The sequence below is a fragment of the Sinohyriopsis cumingii genome, chromosome 14 (genome assembly GCF_028554795.1).
Source record: "Sinohyriopsis cumingii isolate HCF-2022 chromosome 14, ASM2855479v2, whole genome shotgun sequence".
NCBI lineage: Eukaryota > Metazoa > Mollusca > Bivalvia > Unionida > Unionidae > Sinohyriopsis > Sinohyriopsis cumingii.
The window spans coordinates 41,219,098-41,237,383 of record NC_142974.1 but is presented as its reverse complement, the minus strand read 5'-3'; the positions used below and the strand labels follow the sequence as shown (position 1 = coordinate 41,237,383).

Genomic DNA, 18,286 nt, shown 5'->3' with positions numbered 1-18,286 from the left:
ATATATATATATATATATATATATATATATATATATATATATATATATATATATATATATATTCATATTATCAAATAATCCAATCAAAATATTATATTGGAATCAACGAATCTCATGAATTTGACGCAAATACTTTTTGTGTGCTTTCGAGCGTTGTTCGTTTATACCGCCAAAATTGTATCCATCGACCTTCCAGACGTTCGGTCCCTTGAACAAATGTTTTACGAGAGAATTTCTTTCAAACTGACTCTCGGAGTCCCCTGTACCTTTACTCTTGTAGCAAAGCTTAGTCTAATTAGATTTTTCGATGAGGGGAATATTTACAGCTAGGAAATTTCGTGTGGGAACCACGCCCTATTTGGCGTAACAAATCAGGATGAGATATATTTACCGCCTTTTCCTCTAGGCGCCAAAATTGGGGTCAACTTGACCTTCCAAGTTTTCGACTAACGGTTTCTGGAAAATTTTCAAGTTTGACAGTGCCATTATGAAATCGAAGTTAGCCGTGTCCCTAATAGTCCGTCTCGCGGTGTAGTAAACGAATGCTTAATTTAAAAATCTCTACCACTACCGACCAGACATTTGGAATCACTGCAGTATAGCGATTTAACAAGCGCCTCTCTCCATAAATCTAATTAATTGTTATCTGGCCTAAACTAATGTGCTTTTGGTAGATCGATAGAAATTTGCCTCATACACCTATATAATTTTAAAGTATTTTGAAGTAAAATGTCTCCGCATTCTAGTCTTACGAGTTTTGATTAATTCTTTTATTTACAAAGTTCTAATCTGAGTGAGTGGACAAATACTCAGTATTTTCTTTCTCCGGTAATACCAAACTTTTAGATAAGAGATTTATTTTCCTTCATTGGGCTGCATGTTTGCGGGGTGGGAGTTGCGATGGGTGGGGATACGGTGGGGGTAGAGGATGGTCTGTTATCAAGTTGGGATTGGATAAGGGACGGCCTCGTATGAAATATTTCCCCGTCTCGTTCTTTTTTTATTATATATTCTTAGTTTGAAAAGAATTCGATCATTGTCAAAATATTGTCGAAACTTCGATCATTGTCAAAATATCGTCGAAACTTCGATCATTGTCAAAATATATTGTCGATCATTGTCAAAATATATCAATAATCATTATTAAAATTATAATATGCTTGTAAATTTACCATATCTGCCCGGTATTAATGGTCAGATTAAAACCATTGAATATGGGAGTATCTTTTATCTACTGTTTGTCTGATGCGTAAACTTCATTAACATCCAGTCCTTAATTTCGTACTATTTTATAGATGTTAAAGATTGTTTTATATTGGACTTAGTTTGGGTTGCAATCAAGTTTAATTTTTCTCCTCATTTGATTAATATTAGCTAAACGAACAGGTTCCTGGTATATATTCCTTAAAATTGTTTATTTGTTAGCCTATGTTATTTAATTATATATGTTTTAAGGATTTCAGCATTTGAACAAAAACACATTACACAAGCTGAAACAAAATCTAGTATACAACAGTATGCGTGCAGGTTTTGAGATGTTTTCGACAGCACCAGTCTAAGCTGGATGCATATTTACAGTATCCGTAAAAGTATACATTTACCCGGTTTTATTGGTGATATTTTTAGGGTAGAGATAATTCAAAGAACTTCCGGGATGATAGTATGTACTTATAATAGCTAGATACTTGTTATTATTGATAGGCATACGTTTATAAGCTTGGTGGCTGTATGGAATGAGCTGTAAAGATGAGAATTTCTCGCCTGCTGATGTGGTCTTATCGAGCGGTCTACAAGACATCAGAGCAGATAACGTTGATCTTGCTTTGTTTATGAGATGTGTGTTATATATACTGTACGGAATTATTTACGAGCGTTACAAAAGTAAATAGTACCAAAATATAGTACGCTACAGGATTGCGTTTCTGCATTAATCATTAATTCTTTAAAACAAGTAAATATTTATCTGAACTAGCTACCTGTATTCAGTCCTCATATACATTTGGAATTATTGTTCATCAGTTGATTATTAATAGCAATAGTTCCAGGTGAAAAACCAGGTTTCCGCCTAACACATTTCACATATTGAATTATAGGTAGAGGTCGCTACCATAAGCTGGTCACATACAAAAGGAGATAAGAACACCTCCTAAAAAATAAAACAAACTGCAAAAAATTGTTGAAACAGGACACAAATTATCATTTGTATGCAATCGAAGAACAACAATAAAATAGCACGGCTAACGCAGTCTTAAACGTGACGAGGAGCCTCGTGTTTGGAAAAGTTTAACTGCAAAATAGATATAGTCTCTCCTTTTCTAGTGGGGGGGGGGATTAACTTATTCCTTTCATATATACTGTTCACAGGGAGAGCACAGGGAGAGGCTTTCGGGGCTGTGGTGAGCCCTCTAGCCTCCCCACCCACAAAAAGGCAATGCAAAGAGGGTTCAGAGTGATTTACAAATTTATACAATTTGGTGATACGAATTGGATTTGTTTTCTTATGTTTTATGTTTCGAATGATGAATGTTTTTATTTAGTGGAACAAGATAAGAATATTTTTTTTTTTTTTTTTTTTTTTTTAAGTGTATGCCCACTCAGCCAAAAGATTGGCTCATACAAATTGGACAACAACGGAAGCTAGGTTTAATTTACCTAACAACTTTAATGGCAGTTAATGATGCAGGGTTTTCTCATTAAAACAAAATGTTGCCAGCACTAAGCTACAAGTTATGGCAGTCATCTTGTAAAAGTCTGTATGCTCCATGGAGGTTTGTGAAAGTTATTGCCCATTTATACTTACAGCTGGAAGTTGTGTATGGCAGAAATTTGTAAATACATCTTATCTGTCGGATTGGTAAAAATAAGAGGATTTGCACGCAGGCTAGTCATTGTGTCTGAACCAATTTAACAATAGAAACTTAATACTGAAACATAAAATATAGGTCGCAGAGATATGTTCTTGTTACAACAGTGCAGTGCTCATAAGCTGCCTTACTTTAGTATATTGTACCATTTTAGGCAGGGCAATGTATATCAGCAATCACAAAATAATCTTTTGGTTATTAGTAAAAGCAAATCAAAGCCAAGGACATATAGGTAACGGTGACATTATATCTTATAAAGATGAGGCATCAACACAACTGCATCCCATGATCACGTTTAATTTTTCCAACGTAAACTGTCGCTACGAAATGCACTTTAAATACAAAATGTACTATAGCCTCATCATGATCATGAGGTTAATAGGTGGAAATCTATTTATGTGAGCAAATACTTCACTATTAGTCCATGCTCATTTACTTTGCTTAAAGTTTCTTACTAGAGCGCATTTATCAAACACTATTCAAGGAGGATTTATAACATTTAACGTTTGTTTGTATCTGTAATATTTACTTAAACCTTCTAACAAAGAAAGTAATTATGTCATATGCTGCAGATTGTAATGTTTTTGGTTAATTGGTTGCATTTAACTTTTGATGTAATAAGTCTTGTGAGTGCTTATACATACTATTGTGGCTAGAATCGTGAAACGTGGCGAGGAAAGCATTTTTATGATACTTCCACTCTTTGTTATAGAAAGAGACCCTCTTATCATTATGTTATTTTCCAAAAACATCGCGATCTAAAGAACATTAAACATCACTGCAACTTATGAATGTAATAAATGTGCTAAAACTGTTAACCCCGTCACCCCTTCTTGCGTACAAGAAAAGGTCCTCACCCCTTCTGGAAGGCAATAAAAGCATATTCAACTTTTATTGCGGACCATGATTTTCAATGTGAAGATATATATATATATATATATATATATATATATATATATATATATATATATATATATATATATTACCGAAGTGATTCATCATAGCAGTGTATCCTTGTTTGAAAAACTTTGTATAAGCGTTCTGTGTAATAGGTTACTACACTCTATTTTTCTATTTCAGCCCTAAACCTATTTATATCAAATGTGTAGAGAACAAACTTGAAGCATGATAGATATTAGAATTTACTTCCCAAATTATTATTCAAAGAATAACTGTCAAAACTCAAATATTCTTATCATCGTTTGCCACTGAAAACACCAGGAACCTGAAATAGAAATAAGACTCAGCTGTATTTAGTTTACAGTATTATATGGTATGGGATAACAGTCGCATTTACATTAGTCAGCGGCGGATCCAGACATATGATTTAGGGGGGTGTAATTTTAAGTAGGTGCGGAATGTGAGACGGAACCCACATCTGCGGTCGCAGGATCCGCCCGCTCTCTTTATCTGCCCATGATAATATGCAATGATTTCATTTACGTCATAACGTATTAGCAGGTTGAAATTACCTCCAAAAATGTAGCAAGATTAGTTAATGCGTTCGTCACTTTTAGTACTGTTCTAAAATATGGTCTACTTCGTTAAATATTAGTCCTTATGTCATTGTCTCAGAAGAGATGTTACAATGCATGCAGGTATAAGAGAGGGTTCGATATTATCTAATTTACCCGTCGTTTACCGCCCGTAGGCGCAGCGACACACGCCTCCAGAACAGCTCACCGGAAAACTGTTGTAACAATACAAATATCCACAATCCGAATCATGCTGGCAAGATGAATCTGGTTTTGATAAAGGAATATATCAGCGTACAATTCATTCACATAACAGTCAACTCCATGTTCGAGTTTACTTTTTACAGTGTCGTTACAGTATTTGTAAAAAAGAAAATTGTGTGACGTAATTACACACATTAATAAGATAGTCAAAACAAAGCTTCCCCAAACATACAAGTCAGACATTAGACTAGAGACCAAAAAGTCAAATTACAGGATAAATCAATAATCACGTTGGAAATAATGGAACGTGATTTTGAGCCAACCTCATGGAAATAAAGGTAAAACTATACACACGAGTATCTCAATAAAAAATGTTCAGAAATAAATAAAATAAATAAAATTTCTATGTAAATGGGAGTAATTTTCATAACCTTATCGTATTCGTAAAATGGGCGAAGGACGTATGTATGTGGTGTTCTGTATGCCATTTGCCAGGGAGAATCCAAACTATACTTTTGTACCTCATCGTCATCATGTTCACTAGCCAATAGTTCGCGATACGCTTAGTTTCACCTCGGTCTGCGGCCAGTGAAGAGGGCCATCCAAAGCGAAACGGCAAGAAGTACAAATAAATAAACATCGATTTTTGGTGTTGGTATCATTTAAAGGTAAAGATATTTATCCAACGAACAGTCAGTCTGTGACAAAAAAAAAAAAAAAACAAACAACACAATTTGAAAAGATTTAAATAAAGTAAATACAATCTTGAAAAATGCTGTGCGATCCAATATTGGATGATTAGATTATTTGGTCATTTGATGCTTCAACATATCGTGTGACACACTTAAAGGTCTATCCGAAGGATTGATATTTGTTATTTTATATTATCTATGATTAAATCCTTATGTACATAGTGTGTTGGCTCGTGAACTGTCCTTATTGATACATTAAATTTAGTTCCTACCTTGTAAAATAAGACAAATAAAATGACGCTAGATTTTCTTTTTCCAAATTACAATGGCTTTACTATTTCCAAATTACCACATCTTTTATACTTCTAAATTCCTAGAAGTTTATTTCTATTTAAGAAACTACCATGATCTTTCTATTTCAAACTACGACACCTTTTTATTTTCAATTTAGCATAGATATTCTTTTCCAAATTAACACAGTTATTCTATGTTAAAATTACCACAGCTATTATATTTCCAAATTACCACAGCTATTCTATGTTCAATTTACCACAGTTATTCTATGTTCAAAATTGCCACAGTTATTCTATGTCCAAATTACGACAGCTATTCTATGTTCAATTTACCACAGTTATTCTATGTCCAAATTACCTTAGATAATGTATTTTCAAATTACCAAGCTGTTCCATTTCCACACTACTATACCTTTACTTTTTTTCCATTCAGATATTGCCTTTTTCCATGAAATATTTCATATCACGAGTATGTTAGCTTTAAACGAAAGAAAACGAATGAAGTATTTTGCAAATCTACTTCCGTAACTTTGGGAGATAAATCAATTTGAATATATGTATATGAAAGTTACACCCTTCCATATTTTTCAATGTTTTTAAAATAGAAATATTAAAACTTTAAAATTGCAAATATTGGATGCAGACGACAAAATTATTACTGAAAATGGACTCTTCTACAACCGGAAAGAACATTTAGCAGTGGATACCTTTCTTTTGCTTTGAAACGTTAACAATACTGAAATGTTTGGGCCCCCCTGGCGACTATCGGGTTAGAAAGTATAATTTGATGAACGAAATTACTAAATTTTGCTTTCTTTTTATGTCATTGGTGCTTTTATTTGTTAAAACAGCTGCGGAGGTGGGGTAGAGGAAGCGGTACAAACTACCAGAAGTGTAGGCAAATAATAAACGTCATCAAAGAAGGGACATGTATTGTAAAATGTCTAAGTGTTTTTTGTTATATTTATCTCAATTAAATACAGTACTTATATCGAGAGGGACAGAGACAGCGGCAAGGTGTGTAAGAGAGATCACATAAGTGAAAACATCCCGCTTCTTTTCATCAAGATGACGTTTTGTATGGCATTCAACTGTTTCGGAAGGACGAATAATTGTTTAAAACGTATCTAGTGATGCTTAAAATGTGAAGTTAGTAAAGATTTACAAAGATGACATAGATACAGGGTATTCTTTATGGTTTTCTTCATGGATTTGCATAACAGGGCAACCACATTTGAAATCTGCTTTTCAAATTTAAATTTTAGGTTAAACGGAACATGATCATCGACCTTTTTGTGTGTGTATGTATGTATGTATGTACGTACGTACGTGTGTGTATGTATGTATGTATGTATGTATGTATCCATGCATGTATGCATGTATGTAGGTAGGTAGGTAGGTAGGTAGGCATGTGTGTGTATGTATGTATGTATGTATGTATGCAATTTAATCTAAGCGCACTTTCAAATATATCTTGGTAGAATTTCATTATTACAGTGAAATATTGTGTGTTTGTGTGTGGGGTGGTGGTGGGTGGTGACGAAACTTACGAATCGGTTCCTGGTCAACCAGATAAAAAGCTGTAATAGAAGTAATAACAGTAACAGATTATGCGCAGTACATATTATGAGATGGACTTATATATCAGATTTTTGCTTAACATTGTATAGTAGACTGATATAATATAATTCAGATTATGAATAAAGTATCAGTCAATATTTTGCTATTAGTAAAAATCTATATACAAATGGAAATATGTGAACGTATGTCTCAAATAACGTTTTGACGTTGTTTCACGAAGGAATCGAAAGTTCAGCTATACAAAACACCAGATTAGCTAAATTATCGAGAAACGTTAAAAACATGTATTTCAAAAGAAAACACAGTAAGAGAAACAGGTAAAACAAAATGTTGCCTATGATATAAATTAGTACGTGATTTACTCATCGCACTATAAATACTTTTAATTTGTTCAAATTGATTTAACTTAGACTTTTGCCTTCCTTACTAAGAAATATCTTATTATCTTAATTCATTCCCGAAACTCTCATATAATTTTCATTTCTAACTGCCTTTCGATTTGAATCGTTCCTTACTAAGTAAGATTTGTATATCTTAATTTATTCCATGAAAATCTCAGATCATTTTCGTTCAAACTGCCTTTTGCTTTAAACGCTGACACACACACACACACACACATACACATAAACCACACGAGTATTGGTATTATGGAACCAAACATTTATGATATCGAGCGAGAATTTACCTTTTCTTAAATTTTGTTCATCGAGTCAAAGGTTTATAGAGCCAAACGGAAATTAGCATTGCCTTGGGTTTACCTTTAGGTTCTGTTTTTAGATGAGATCTTTTTTTTTTTCTCCCAATACTCCGACATGGATTGATTTGACATAAAGGAATAAAGAAGAAAATATTATTATCTATTTCGCGATATAGTTGCTTCACATCCCTTTATCCGTGACCATTATTAACTAAGTTTTCACAGACGGTTTGCTTGCAGTACTCCAGCTTAAATTTTGTTACGCCACTGGGGGCGAGAAAGGAAACGTTTCCCACTGGAAAGATATTTTAAGGATATGGGGGTATGTCCGAGTTGATTCCATAATTGTCAATTCCATTGTAAAAATTATACTTTCAATTGCAAACGTGAAGAAATTAAGCCTGAGAGGTTTCATAACTTCGGTTTTTGGTCTCTTGGGGTAGAAAAGGCACATAAGGGGGGGGGGGCAGAAAATGATTGCATTTCAAGTGAAGAAAAAATACTTCCCTATTTTCTATCTTGTGCTACAAACTTTGCGTCTCATTTATCCTAATATTACTGCCGAAAGATATAACTCCATAGAATCCGCCCATTTCAAGTTTGGAAGCTAGGTTCTAGACAAGATTGGCAATTATGAAATTGTGACGGCATTGTCGTCATTGCGAATGTTTCAATAGTACTACTACTACTGCTGCTACAACTGCTGCTGCTGCTACTACTACTACTACTAGGAATAATAATAATAATAATAATAATAATAATAATAATAATAAGAATAAGAATAGGAACTATAATGTCATGTTACCATCCGCAGGAAGAAATGAATACAGAATCAGTCCAATGCAAACGACAACAAACTTCATTTTTGCTTCTCCTCGGTCCTTCTTAGTTGTATTGATAGCACAATCGTGCGTGTCTGCTACTATAACTTGCTCGTGCTACTTGAAGCTCACACTTCAGTTGGAGACTTAAATATCTAGTTGAAGAGGGCACTGTGCGCCACTGTCAGAGATGAGAATCTGAGATAAGCATCGGATAGAGATTTTGACTTTGTGGCTCACGCATTGTTCAGAAACTTAATGTTGTCTTTAAGTCAGACGTCTACAAAATCATTATTTGCATACAGTTACCACTCTATGGTCTTAAACAATATAACAATAAGAATTCAACAATTAATTTATTTTTGTAGAATTCACAGTGAAAATCAAAAGACGCAGTATTGTGAATTAAATCCAAAAATAATCCTAAATATCCGATTACAGGTCCGAAATTGTCGACTGTATTCCGATAGTCTTGAATGTTCAGATGTACCAATACTCTTGAGTTTGTCCGTGTAACACAATGGTGTTAACTAAAATATTTATGAATGAATTCACAAAAAATCCTTAAATGATATGTTAAATCTGTCAGTACTTTTGTAACTCTTCTAGAAATTATCTGATAATAACCATGAACGTATATCATAGACTGATAACAAACAAAGAGAACTGTATTGTTTACAAAACCTCTACCGCTCCGGTGGCCTAGTGGTTAGAGCGTTCGCCTCGGATGCGGGAGGTCGTGGGTTCGATCCCCGGCCGAGTTATACCAAAGACTTATATAAAATGGTACTTACAGCTACCTCGCTTGGCGCTCAGCATTAAGAGGTTAGTGTTAGGGCTGGTCGGCCTGGTGCCAGGATAATGGGACTGGGTGGGACATCATGCTACATGTCTGCGGCATGATGCCCCAGTGCTAGACATCACTATAAACTACCACATAGCAGACATCGTAGCGATATCATTGAAATATTGTTAACGCTACGTTAAAAATCCAATCACACACACAAATATGTCACCTGACTAATGACGCAAAAGATGTGAGACGTATCTAGTGGAAAATTCCATTAAATTTTCAACAAGTTCGAAAACAAGACTAGGCAATAAAGTCCGATTATAGTAGACATGTTGTTTACAAATGACCATTATCTTAAAGTGAAATCTGCAATCATGGACAAAAATTAAGCATACACTATAGATGCAGTATACCTACCCTCATAAAAAGAAAGATTTATACTATTAATCATTCTTTAACATATTAGGCAAAACATAGATATGATAGCATAATAATTAAAAATAGATAGGAAGATGTCTTTTGAATGACACAAATTATGCACAAAGCAATATAATACTTCTAGTACTTGAATATAATATAATATAATATAATATAATATAATATAACATAACATAACATAACATAATTCCCTGAATTTGGATTGGAACCTGTATGGAGGTGTGAGTGGTGTCATATTAACTGTCACAGTTTGCGTACTTGCAGATAAATATAACATATTATTTGATTAATTTATTAATGAGTTGGTTTGTTTTGTTCTTCCTGCATTATGAGTTTGCTAACATTTTCGCCGCGATGAGTACGAGTAAACATTTGAGGGGCTCTGTCATAGGTTCAGTGACTTGTCACGTGATAAAGTGACATAAGGCATGAAAATAATATACTTCAGGAATAAAAATTGTCATCCGAGAAGAAAGGAGGAGAGGGAAAATCAGACAAGTTTGAGACTTAATTCAGGGAGAAACAACACATGTTTCATGGGTTGACATGGAGTTGGCATGGACTGCAAGCGAGGGATGTGACATTTCTGAAAAGAAAGTGGGAACTTACCATTTGGCATCGATCATGTGACCGACATTTAAGGCATACATATGGATAAAGGCAGACAGACGTGCTATAAAGGTCAGGGCTGTGACTGGAACATATTACACTTTAATCTCTAGCTGGCCGTTTTAGCGCCCTTGCATGTGATCTTATGACGTCATTGTTGAAACTAAAGTGTAATCGAGGCATGAGCAAAGAAATATGCCAAATATTGTGTGCCGTCATATTTAATGGAAAACTATGTAATGAAGAAACATGGCAGATGGTCGCCATCGTTATTTTTATACATTATCGTCTTTGCGATTTCAATAAGACCATGTTGACTGATGCTCGCATGGAACAGATACCTTTACTCCCTGCTGTGAAACATTACACCATACGGCACCTCAAGAATAGACACACCATCAATGGTTTTGAAGTGCACATTACGAAAGTATAGTATAGTGAGTTAGTCCTACCGAAGGTGTGAAAACACTGAATAAACAGAGCAAATACCCTGACTTAAAATTACACTCAATACTTACATGATGAGATAAAGATTATGAAGGGACTGATACGCAAGAAGTAAAGATTGGGAAAACGATACAAGTAGGTACCATAAACCGATTTTGTAAGGATTGCTGTACGCATATGCCTGGCAGAAAGAGGAGACGTTCTGTCGGCAGAGCGCGAATGCCTGGATTAAAGATTTTTCATCCGACCTGTTCCCATAGTACACACATTAGAGAAGATTGTTTGGACGATGCAGACCAGTCGACTTCTATCATTCATTTGATTCATATTCGAATGCCACCCAGTTTCTTTTGTCTGAAAAAAACCCAAACAACCCTCGTACCCACGTTCCTTAGGCAAACAAACACTACTGTCACAGGCACAGTTATCTGCCTCCTTAACCAGCCTTTACCTTTTGATTTTGTCCATCATTTATATAAAAACGTGTCTTCTTTTTCCTATAGAACAGAACGCCACTTGCCTAAACAACCAACTTGATTTAATGGTAACAGTCACAATGCTTTATGGAGATAATTAATAAGGGAAGATGGATGAAACTGAATAAGACAAGATTTATTAAACGCCTGTACACTTTAAAAGAGCAATTCAAAATAGGCTCTAATAAGTTTTCTACCGACATTATATAAAACAAATGAAGCATTACAACAGGCATGATTAGCAAGACATCCAAACATATCATAATACAAAAATACAGAATTGGACAAAACACAAAACGCATGACATTAGATACGAGCAAGCAAAGAATTTTAAGAGTCAGTGAGTAAAACTGAATTTTGTATATAGGATAAATTCAAAAGCACAATTTAGGATTATTAAAAACAAATACAATTTTTGGTCAGAACTGAGTTCATTTGGCATAGGTGAGTAGATATGGCCTGTTTTTGGTGTAGGTGAGTACATTCGGCATGTGCATTTTGCATGTGCATTGGTTTACGATAGTACATTGGGCATGTGCATTGGTATACGTAAGTACATTTGGCATGTACATTGGTGTAGGTGAGTACATATGCATTTGCATTGGTGTAGGTGAGTACATTTGGTGTGTGCATTGGTGTAGTTCAGGACATTTGGCATGAGCTTTGGTGCAGGTGAGTATATATATGACATGTGCATTGGTGTACGTGATCACATTTGACATGTGCATTGGTGTACGTGAGTACATTTGGCATGTATATTGGTGTACGTGAGTACATTTGGCATGTGTATTGGTGTACGTGAGTACATTTGGCATGTGCATTGATGTACGTGAGCACATTTGGCATATGCATTGTTGTAGGTGAGTACATATGGCATTTGTTTTTGCGTACGTGTATACATTTCGCATGTGCATTGGTGTACGTGAGTACAATTGGCATTAATATTGGTGTACGTTCATAGCAAATGTAGAAATGTAAAACCAAAAACAAAAGGTATTTAAAACAAGTTTACATCACAAATTCTGCTATTGTAAAGCATATTTAATGACTTATTTGAACAGAGCAATGAATCTGTATACAATACGAATTGTTCATGAAGGAAGACTTAAGTTTGACTAATTAATGTTTTGTGATTATACGCTTTTTGTCTTTGACGCAGTCCATGAACGAACTGTCTATGTTACATAAGCAGCATTGTGTTTTAACTGTGTTCTCAATATGAAATGTTCCAATTTTCTCACTGGTGAGCCATTTCTTCAACTTGCTTGTAGCTGTTTGTCGTCAATGTTCCCGATTAAAGTGTAAATGGGGCTTTCACTGGTTCACAGATTGTGGCAGGGTGGTAGATAGACGTGCGTTCCTAAACAAAAGCAATGCATTTTGTCAACGAGAAACTTAACGGTAAAAGGATGTTTAAAAATGAATGAAACGCATTTTGTTCTGCAATCGAAATAATTTAGACTTTTAGGTATAAATTGTGAAAATATTATTTCGGTCTTATTTTATTGAAGGATGGTTTCATGCACAAACGAATAGATGAACATATTTGGGGTCACGACGTATCATTCAGAGGAACGTTACTTTAAACCAGTGTTATAGTTTTGAATTATACGGTGCTTTTTCGAACGTATGACCAAAAATATGCTTCGGCATAATCCACCTCTCAGATGTTTTTCGAGATACTTTAAATGCTACCCAATTATACAAGCACTGTTCAACAGCAAAATAATTACAGTTATTTAGTAGATCTTTGTTACAGTCATTTGGATTGGTCATAATCCCATCACATGAGACAGAAAACCAGAAGTTAATTTTTCATAACACCAGAAGGGTGCAACTTATTCATGCGTGTATGCGTGTGCCTTGGCAAATTTTGTAAGCAATTATTATATTATTTATTTAATGAAATTCGCGTTATCATTCTACCTGTAATAACTGAACTTAATATTAGCATTGAGTCAGGAAGTCAGGAAGCTCATAAGTTAATTTCACACTATGTATGATTCGAATACTCCTCTCCACGACATCTCCTCTCAGAGTGTAATTGGGTTTCAAGATTCCCGAGTTTTAACCTCATGCATCCTGTAAATTATGACTATCAACTGTTAATTAAGGTAAACCATTTTTTTTTGGTCACAGTGGAGAAACAAATGTCTGACCAAAACGTAGAATCATCATCATCTCATGACCTAGTGTGGTCGTCGAGGCACTGTACAGCTGAACATCTGACCAGTTCCCTCCACTTGTCTCAATCATGTGCCAATGCCTGTGTCTCCGCAAAACTTTTCCTGGTCCATTCTGTGATGTTGTCAGTCTACTTTTTTCTCTGTCTACCTCTCCTTCTGCCACCCTGGACGCTGCCCTGCAGGACTGTTGTGGATAGATTGCTGGCTCTAGTGACGTAGAATAGTCGGAAATAAAATTAGTCTCATAGAAACATGATTTTATTTATTTGCGAAAACAGGGCTGTGCTCGGACCATGAACACATTTCACTTTAATCATTTGATTCCTTGACCGTGCATAATAATAAAGTTAAAGCAAACTCTGCCACCCCCCATATATATATATATATATATATATATATATATATATATATATATATATATATATATATATATATATATATTCTTTTCCTGCGTTAATACGGGATATATTTCCTCACTGGTACCAAAAACATGATATTTTAACGAGTGGCGAAGCCATGAGTTAAATTTGTACTTATTAGTACCACAAGTTGAAATATATCAGTTGTTGACGTAGGAAAAGAATTTGTTTTCCATTATATACTAAACTTGCTCCAGAATCGCAATTTAGAAGATTCCACTCACTTTTCGGCACAAAAGCGCACCACCACCCCATTTTCGTATATTAACCTCGGTTTCAGAGCTGTTCATATAAATATACGTGACTTAAGAAAGCGGTAGGATTGTGTGGACCTAATCTTTTGCAGTAAATTACATTTTTTAGTCATTTTGTAAACTATGTGATCATGTCCGAAAACAATACAAGTCGAATTCAGCAGAGTATTAAAGCAGGTTTGCCATTGTTGTCAGTTAAGTAAGGGGAAATAACTTCAGAGATACACGGAGGTCGTCTGGTCAAATTTCTTCATGAAAGATTAATTTCCTTGTCTGAAACTCTAGGCAGTTTCCATTTATTTGTTCTAGGCCATAAAGTACTCATTTTTGTTGTTGCAGGTACAACGTTTGTAGGGACACACAATTATGCATCGCATGGCATGACGGGAAATATTATATTTACACGTGTGAAAATATAAGGATATATATATATATATATATATATATATATATATATATATATATATATATAGTGAAGAGGCTTCTAGAACATTTCTAGATTTATCCTTTTCATTGGCGAGGACTGGGATAGATGAAGATTCAGATATTCACGGTCGGAAATGGCTACTACTACAGGTACTGCTACTACTTCTTTAATATTAATTGTCACGGCTTTCCCTAGCTAATCCCCACGTTTGTTACGGAATGCCATTTCCATGACCCTCTTCATCCTTCTTCTTCGACCTAATGCTATAGGCCTTTTTACGAAGTCTATTCCATGCGTAATATGACTTTTTTAATGACTAAACGTATAAGGGAAGGTTTAGAACATATACCGTAATTAAAATGTTTACAAGTGTGTTCGTTGGACTTTGGATCCACAGAACTAAAAGCCAAAAAGTATATCCTCTTGCAGAGGGTATCAATGCGAAGAACGTATATTTAATCTGCGTGTGAATTTTCATCCAACTATCAATAAGAAGCTGGAGTTATGAAAGACAGACACAAATACTCAGTCCGGACAGATGGTGTTTGACAATATATCTGACGCTAAACTATATAATGAAAAAGTAACAATACCATGAAAACAAACACGAACAATATCAATAATAACACTGTTACTGCATTATTCCATGCATTAGATGATCATTTTATTCGATAAAAGAAAAATTCGATGATATATCATGTAGTCGTTAAGTTTATCTTTTCTTAAAAATAAAATAAAAATAAGCCACTCTCTACATAAATAACTGGGGACAAATGAACAGAAATGCAATATTTTAATCTCCATGTTATCAGAACTACCCCATCCACCCATGTTAGACATTTTGAAAATGGAATTACAGCTAAGGAAGTTGGAATATCAAATTTGTATCCCTTTTTCAGGAAAAAGTATATCAATATTATGCTCACTGTGACAAAATCGCAGAAAATTTGATATGGCGCAGAGAATACTGGTCTTTATTATTATAATGCGTACTTACAGGCAAAGCTCATGATCTTTACATTCCACTGTCACTACAGCAGAGTGATGTTTATGGTGTGGTTAAAGAATACATATTGAATGGTTCTGAATTGGTACCTGTGGCATATCGGCAAGGGTTTAGGAACTCCAGAAAATCAACTGACCAGACCTATGTTGAATTTACATTAGAAAAGCGACCATGTGATAGCTGGTGCTCTCCTATAAAGGTTAATAAAGATTACGAATATCTCAGACAACTCGTATTAGCTGAAGTGTTCAAGAATTGCGTACATAGTGATGTTATGACTTACGTTGATGAGCATAAGGTCGAAACTTTAAAATATGCTGCTCCTACAGCTGATGAGTATTTCTTAGCTCATAATTTTGTTTTGTCAGTATGTCTTCCACTCAGCAGTCTTCTGCTAGAAAACTATTTCAGCCTAGTAAGAACACTTCCAAACCTCAAACTGGCACAACTTTGATAAATCAAGTTTTTAATATGACGGATAAGAAGTCTTTATCTTTTTCAACTTGTACCTATTGAAAGAAGAAATGGCACGTTATTTATGATTGAAAAATCAGCAACATATTCAAGACAGATCTATTCAAAATGATCTTATTTTTAAAAGGTCCAGGTCACGGTCATGTATTGAAAGCAATATATTTATTGGGTCAAACAAACCATACTCCAATTTTATTATGGATAATTATGAATCATTCATGTCGAATGGTTCAGTATCACTCATAAGTGATTCGCCCTATCCTATCCTGCTCAAACTTTTAAGACTCATAGGAGCTTCTCTGAGTCTTTTGTTATCAGGCACTTTGCCTTTTTCTGAGAAGTCTTCTTCTATGGAAAGTGTTCTTATTCAGGGAGCAGAGTGTGCCTTTGCTAATGTTCCTCTACATGGTGTACATTTGTCTTCAGACTTAAATCTCAGGACCCGTGACAGTCGGAACAATGTCGTCTTTACCCGTCAAGAGTATTAATTTATTACTCGGCAGTGATCTAGTTGTAGATAAGGTTGTGGTTTATCCACTTTTAACTGACATCCCTTGCTTGGATCAGACAGACGATCCTATTAAAAAGAAACACGTGATTTATACCCAGCTTGTGCAGTTACGAGAGCGTTGGCAAAGAAAGCACGTGAGAATGATGTAGATAATAATAATAATAATAATAATAATAATGACTTTGTATATTGCCTAATCTTTAGAAGTTTTAAGCACTTTACAACATTTGACAACACATGCAAGATAAAACACATATAATGATATTATTACAAAACAAACACTATGAAATTAGAAAACGTAAAATACATGCTGAGAATATTTAAGGTAGGAAACATTATTAGGTCTTTAAGTTTGTTCTTGGAGTTGAAATAAGTGAGTTTTGAGAGCACTCTTGAATGTAATCACTGTGTCTTTGTGTCTAAGTTCAGTGGGCAATTCATTCCGCGTTGCTGGGCCCTAGTATGCAAAAGAACGCTGTCCATATGACTTTGTTTTCATAGTGGGAATAATGAGTATACGATTGGCAGAAGAGGAGCGTAAGTATCTTGCTGATGTGTACACATGGGTGCGACAGTGAAATGTAGCACAGAGAACAAATTTTGTGTTTGATTCTGGATCGAATGGATAGCCAATGTAGGGTACAGAGCAACTGGGAGGTGTGTTCCAATCGTGGTACTCTAAGTACGATCCGAGCAGCTGTGCCTTGAATGTTTTGAAGTTTCTGGAGCAGATATTGAGATGAACCAGACATAACTGAGTTACAATAGTCCAGTCTTGAAAGTACTAATGAACACATAAGTGTTTTAGTGGCATCAGCTGAAAGATATTTGCGAATTGAGATGATGCGTCTCAGCTCTAGGTATGCAACCTTGCATATGTTCATGACATGTTGGTGCAATTTGAATTACGGAAAAACTTATAGTGACTGGATTGGATCACCTGATGCTATGTATCACACAATCGGGTGCTAGGGTGTATAACACCCTGCTATTTGATTACAGATTAGTGGTTTCACTAGTTGGTATCCAACTATTAAAACTGTCGCCGTAACCCCTCCATTTGACCAAACTTCGCTTACCTTTTCTTGCTGTTGTTCGCTTGATGACGAATATATCATGCACTGTCCACTGCAGCTCCTGTTCATAGAAACGTCCAATAAGTTCTTCTCCTGGTGAGTCTTTTAGTTTGTAAGTTACTGCTATTGTTATTAAAATTTTACCCGCAACGAATATTTCCTCTGACAAATTCGGAGTGAATCCTTTTTCAAACTTGTTTACACTAGTAAAATCCTAACACAATCACCAACTTTAAATTCGTGTCTTCGGTACATATGCTTGTTCACTAGCACTGGATTGTGAATGGCTACGTTGGGCGACATTCCAAGTGCTTTATGTTTAAAGTTATTGTAATCTTAAACAATCGTTGGCAGATCATCAACGCATCTGTTAGTGTTTTTGACTCTGAGTTGTTTATTGATCTTTTCTTTTAACGTACGATTAAATCTCTCGACGCTGACACTTTTCCTTTCATTTCCGGGGATATATTTTTGATAATGTTATTTTGTTCCTGCAACTGTTCGAATTCTGATCGATCCATTCTTTCTTTGCTTTTGTTTCTG

The 18,286-nt window shown here is 35.0% G+C and overlaps 1 long non-coding RNA gene across 2 annotated transcripts; it reads right to left on the bottom strand.

The window, feature by feature from the left end:
- Nucleotides 1–3,993: 3,993 nt before the first annotated feature.
- On the bottom strand, nucleotides 3,994–9,621 carry LOC149783626 (uncharacterized). Of its 2 annotated transcripts, none has more exons than XR_016414046.1 (5): nucleotides 9,422–9,621; nucleotides 8,612–8,825; nucleotides 7,079–7,108; nucleotides 4,496–4,606; nucleotides 3,994–4,089 (listed from the first exon to the last, which is right to left on the bottom strand). It is a non-coding gene; the product is annotated as an uncharacterized LOC149783626 (long non-coding RNA). The 2 variants fall into 2 exon arrangements; XR_016414045.1 differs by having other exon boundaries at nucleotides 8,612–8,808; nucleotides 9,422–9,617.
- Nucleotides 9,622–18,286: the final 8,665 nt, after the last annotated feature.